At 35.0% G+C, this 6,496-nt stretch overlaps 1 pseudogene; it reads right to left on the reverse strand.

Moving 5' to 3' along the window:
- LOC122319321 lies at window positions 1–2,098 on the reverse strand (annotated as a pseudogene).
- Between the last annotated feature and the right edge of the window lie 4,398 nt (window positions 2,099–6,496).

Raw genomic sequence — 6,496 nt, forward strand, 5'->3', positions numbered from 1 at the left:
TCACAATTGATACCTAAATTTTTTTCTTTCTTGCTTTACATTTATTAACTGCCTTTTCCACTACAGACACTTTACGCTTTGATGGTGGCCTCCCTTTGCTTCTTACCACCAAAGGGCTGTACACTTTACTACCTACATCTTTAGTGCTTTCACATGACATCCCGGCACACGCATCTACATAATTATGGTTTGCATCATTGCCACTAAATGGCCTGTTACCTGTACGAACATGGTCGAGTCTTAATTTTGCTAATTGACCCATTAGCCTCTTACAACTCTCCTCAGTCTCTGAAGCATCTTCTGCTATGTCACCAAATGCCCTTGTCAGCATATCATACCTACTAGCTTTTGGGTTTGATCCTCGATCGTCATAACTACTCTTGACAAGAGTATAGTTTCGTTTCAAATCTTTTCTCCATCGATTAACAATGTATTTTAACGGCAATGTTCTCTTATCAAACATGGTCAGCACACACAATGCATGTCTACATAATATGCCCCTAAATTCAAACAGTTTACAATTACAAGAAATAGCGAAGTCATCCTCATCAGTGTATGTAACTGAGAAATTAACTCGCTTAATGAATCCATCACAAACCTTGACTTCATCGGATACTCTGTAAGTCTGCACAACACCTCCACAATTAACCAAATTTGGACGGCAATATATAAATCACCTGAACTCATCTTGAACCTCTTAAAATTTTGCATTGGTATAAAGTGATTGAAACTGTTTCTCAATTTCATAATGAGTAATGCATGGGAATTGTGTGTGAAAGGAACTGAAATCAGATGCAGTCTCGTTCTCAACTTTCCGTCTAAGCGCATTATCATATTGTTCAACAAATTGCTTCAAGGAAGTTTTCGAGTTAACGTAATCGTCGAAAAAAGTATTCATACTTTCACTTCTTTGTGTAGTTGACATTCTAGCCCAAAATGTATCTCTAACATATGCAGGTACCCACATATGTCTCTATCGTACAACCACTCCAGCCATACATTATCATGCAAATTGTAAGTGTCTAGCAATGTTTCCCCAACTTTCTTCAAAGTCTTTCGTAGTCAAACAATCATAAACAAAATTTTGTATCCTACTCTTGATTGATTCATAATGTGAATGTGATCCAAATTTTTCTGGCAACTTTTTAAGAATGTGCCACAGACAAAATCTGTGTCGTGATGTTGGAAAGACTGTAGCGATGGCAATTTGCATTGCCTTATCTTGATCTGTTATTATTGCCAAAGGAGCTTGACCTTCCATGCAAGTCAACCACGACTCAAATAACCACACAAATGTGTTTACATCTTCACTTGATATTAAACCACAACCAAAAAGAATTGATTGGCCATGGTGATTCACCCCTACAAAAGGAGCAAATGGCATCTTATACCGGTTCGTCAAATAGGTTGTGTCAAATGTTATCACATCTCCAAAATATTTATAAGCAATCCGACTTCGGGCATCTGCCCAAAAGACATTCCTTAAACGACCCTCATCATCCAAGTCCATAATATAATAAAAGTGATCATTTTTTTGTTGCATTCGGACAAAGTACTTTCGTAGAGCTTCTGCACCACCTTCACCAAGCCGTAGTTGTCTAGCCTTATCAAGATAATTTCGACAATCTTTTTCTCCAAATGTTAGGTTCTCATAACCACCAACTTTAACTACGAAAGACTTGAAGCTTTTACTTACATTTATACCAGCACTATCTCCTACATCTAATTGCTTCTTTATGGCTGAATCCATCTTCCTATTGCATCTAAAAAATATTGCTTTTCCTGGACTCAATGTATGTGTGTGTTCAAGTATAACGGTAGAAAGTTTATACCTTCCATCAAGAGAAAGAGTTGCATTGATTTTTGCCTTACATCCAAATCTCTCGATTGGTCTTGGCCTAAGAACATTAGAAGCCATTGATTTAGCCGTGCCTTGACGTACACATGCGAGAGTGAAGTACCTCAATTTTCCATCATCTCCAGGTCTAGAACTTCTTTTTGACACACCAAACCCCTTAATTTTAGCATATTTTGTATAATATGCCCTAACCTCATCTTCCGAAGCGAAGGTCATTCCAACCTTTGGTTCTTCAACCACTTATTGTGTCCCAACATTAACACCACGACTCTCATCATCGGTGCACATATCATTTGAATTAACTAAATATTATAAATATCATATATCTTACAGTACATAATAATCAAATATGCATAAATAAAAACTGAGATAGTAAATTTCAACTTCTACTACTAACCTCTACTACTTGAAGCCTCCATGCCAACAGATTTAGAAATTGAACTAGCAATTGACCCAATCGTTAGCAACCTAGCTCACCTAGACTGGCAATGGCAAGAGCAATGCTTAGATTACACACACACACATATATAGGTTATAAATGAAATTTTTTTAAACAAAATCTGTTTTACAACATTTTCTTAGAATATATATTATCCTTTCATAAATTATTTATTTTTTATTTTTTAAAACAAAATCTATTCTATCACAAAGGCCACTTTTAGAGACTTTGAAGAAGATAATCTAAGCAAGGCAGTGGGGAGAAGACAGAGAGGCGATGGGGGCTTTAATGGAGAACTAACCAACCACAAAAAGTTCCAACAAATTTTAGAATTACAAATATGTATGATACGTTAAAGAAAAAGAAGAAAATTTTTGCCTTACAAAAAGAAAAAGAAAAAAAAAAAAGAAAAGGAATTTGGGTGCTTACCTACCACCTTCTCCATGCGTGTTACATTACATCCTCCATGCTGCATTACATTCTCCATGCGTGGAAAATCTTCGTGAGTCATGAGAGGGCAAGCTGTAGAGGAATATTTTACCCGATAGAAGTTGTAAAGTCTATATTAGGGTTTCGAAAAGGGGCTTTTTGTCTCTCTCTTTCGTTTTGTATTTTTATTATTTTTAATAACAATGACATGTCAATACGTGCTAAAGACTACGTTTTTATTACGTACGGGTAGTAGCTCTCTTCGATTAATATCGACCGATTTTTGGTGTTATGTCTGGGACGTAAATTTCGGCCGGAATGTAAATCTCAGTGGCATGAATAAGTGGCATGGCAATTTTGTAAATAAATTTGCTGGCCAGGATTTTTCCGTAAAGTTGAACTTAAAAGGAGGGGCATTTTCGATTTTTACTTTTTTCAAAACATCAACTTGAGTTTATGAGCCCTCAAAAGTCAGACCAGGTGGGCAGGTTTTCTTTGTTCTTTCTCAAGTCTCTCTCTCTCTCTCACTCTCTCCCGAACTGCGCACCACACGAAAGAGATGATTTATTTTTTATTTTTTCAAATTATATTCACATTTTAGAATCTACATGGGTCATTAAAAATTAAAATATTATATGATTCATTGAAAAAACAATATATTGGTTGTTGTAACTTGGTAATTAATTGTAACTTAGTAGTTGATTGAATTGATTCTATTAAAATTATTGATAAGTTGTATTGAAAAGTATTAGGGTTAATTACACTTTACCCCTTGGACTTTCACTCAATTTACAATGTGCATCTGAAACTACTAATTGAATCAAAGTGGACCCTCGAACTTTCTAAACTTCTCAATCTCCCCCTTCTATCTACCAGAAGTGTTAAATCTAACGAAAATTCAGTGCACGTGCTACTCATGTGCACAACATTAACTATAAAGATGTAATTTTCATTTAATTTATTATTATTGACCATATAAAATATAAAACAATATATGGTATCAATTAATAATAAATAATAGACTATTAAATAATTTTTTTTATTAATTTATATATGGTTAATGAATATAAAATAATTTCATTGTATACATAAATTATTCATACTTACTTGCAACTTAGGTATAAATTAATTTTATATATGGTTAATTATTAATGATTTATTATTAATTAATAGCATATATTATTTTATATTTATATGATCAATGATAATAAATTAGATGAAAATTACATCTTTGCAGTGAATTTTCATTAGATTTAACGCTGTTGGTAGACAGAATTGAAAGTTTGAGGGTCCACTTTGATGCAATTAGTAGTTTTGGAGGCACATTATGAATTGAGTGAAAGTTTGAGTTCGAGGGGGTAAAGTGTAATTATCCCAAAGTATTATTGAGTTTCTCCTTATATTGTCATTATTTTAGAATATAGTTGATATATAAATATATATATATATATATATATATATATATATATAATTTATCCGTATTAATTATTCTAAAATGGAACCGATCGAAATATTTCATTCTAGTGCCTCAACTAAAACGGTATTCAAAACTTTGCTAAAAATACAAAAGTAGCAGTATAGGGATCACGACGAGCACCTCATAATAGTTCACATGAATATTGCAAAAACTAGAGATAAATATTTTAGCCATAAAAGGATTACACAAAAGTGAAACACAAGCTGATATGATTTGATGTAGTATGTCATATTATAAAATTACTTTTATTATAAAATATATCTAACGGATTTCATGAATCTACATCAGTTGTGAGTTTACTTTTGTGTAATTGTTTTGTATTTATAGCAGTTCTCAAAAATAAAATCAAATTGTGAAATGTAGCCAATAAATTGGTTTAATCCTATATTTTCTTGGTCACAATGCCAACAAATTAGTGCTTAAAAAAAAAAAAAAAGACGTAGCTCCAATTTATTAATAGCTCACACTTATGGCGGAGAAATATCGTGGTAATACAAAATCTCAACTAACAGTCATCATCATTTACAATGTAAATACGAAAGGCTCAATTTATCAAGTCTCAACATCCCCTTAAATTCACAAGGAAGGTCATGAATCTCCAAGATATCAGTTGATTGCCCCTGAGCTCCAATTTTTGCTAATCCATTTGCCACCTGATTGACTTCACGGTATGCATGATGTACTTGAATAACTATGTGGTTAGCAAAGGCCTTTGCTTGATCCCATGCATCCCTCACTGTCCAGATAACCTCAGAATCACTTTGCCCCATTAACAAATCAACTTGGAGTTAGATTTCACTTCCAACTCATAAAGATTTAGTTGCCTACAAAGTTTTAGACCATCTACCAAAGCAAAAGCTTCTACTTCTAAGTTGGACTGAATCCCATAGTGCCTATAGAACGTAGCCATAAACTTTTCATTCTCATCTCTGATAATCCCTCCTCCTCTACTCGGGCCTAGATTCCTATAACTGTTCCCATCTATGTTCAGCTTCACAGATCCTCTATTAGGTCTTGGCCACTTCAAAATAAGAAACTTCATTCTTTTAATAGGCAATGAAGTTATGCCTAATTGCTACAATACATAGGGATCAGATTATTTAATGAAAGATAGATCTTGCTTTGCCATCAATCGTTAAGCCAGGAAGCTCTTAATCCTGAAAACAATGGTCAGTTCCGATTTTACCATACCCTCCATGCGTGCATTGCAACACCTAATCTACAAGAAACGACTAATAAGGGAAGGTTGAAGCCTAATCATTCAGCTAAATTGGGAGGCTAGGCTCACCTTTCTAAACCACCAAGCAGTCATCTCCATCCAACTCTAGCAAAACCCTTCCAATCCCTGTGACACTTGCAAAGTAATTCCACACATTGGTAGCCACCTTACCTTCAAGTAACACATGGTTTAGGTCTTCAGGAGTAAAGACACAACAACAATCACATTTAAAAGAAGAGCTATGTTCATATCGTCAATATTGGAATCTACTAGCAGACTTGTGTTCATACTTTTCCATATGAAAATAGAAATCTTTTTAGGTAAAAGTTTATGCCACATCCATTTTTCCCACTAGAAAATCGGCCCCCTTTTTTGGATCACCATCCAAGTTGATTTTGTATAGAAGACTCCATTTGCAACAAGCCTCCAAATCAGTTGATCCGGCCTAACTCTCCTTTTCAATGGTAGCTCCAAAACTCTTTGGCAAAAATCCACCCCTAAGAGTTGTCTGAGGAGATTATCATTCCACCCCTAAGGGTTAAACAAATATGCCACCACACCCTCTGCAGTCCCCCAATCTCTGTCACTTCTTTAAGAGCCCCTAAACTTGTCCAATCCTCATTGCACATTAAGATCCTTCTTTCTCTAACTCTCCAGCAGGTGTTTCTTTGGACAACAGGGAGTAGAGCTTGAATAGCGTTCCAGAAGTGTGAGTGGCCAACTAGCCTTATAATCGGAGGTTGTTCTTGAAGCAAGTACTTCTCTTTGAAAAATCTGATCCATAGTGAGTTGTCATAGAGAAACTTCTGTACAAATTTCATAAGCAATGCCGACTTCACCCCCTTCAAGTCTCTCAGCCGAGACCTCCTTCTTAAGTAGGTTTGCATGCTTTCATCCAAGCCTCACATCTTCTTTTCCTCTTACCATCACTGCCCCTCCAGAAGAAAGCAGCAAACAAAATGTTAAGCCTTTTGATGATCAAAACAGGGATGTTGCAAACCAACAATAAATGAATGGGAAGACTTGAAAGCACATGTTTAATCAATGTTAGTTTCCCTCTAGAGCCTGATTTCT

The sequence above is a fragment of the Carya illinoinensis genome, chromosome 8, assembly GCF_018687715.1.
Source record: "Carya illinoinensis cultivar Pawnee chromosome 8, C.illinoinensisPawnee_v1, whole genome shotgun sequence".
Taxonomy (NCBI): Eukaryota; Viridiplantae; Streptophyta; class Magnoliopsida; order Fagales; family Juglandaceae; genus Carya; species Carya illinoinensis.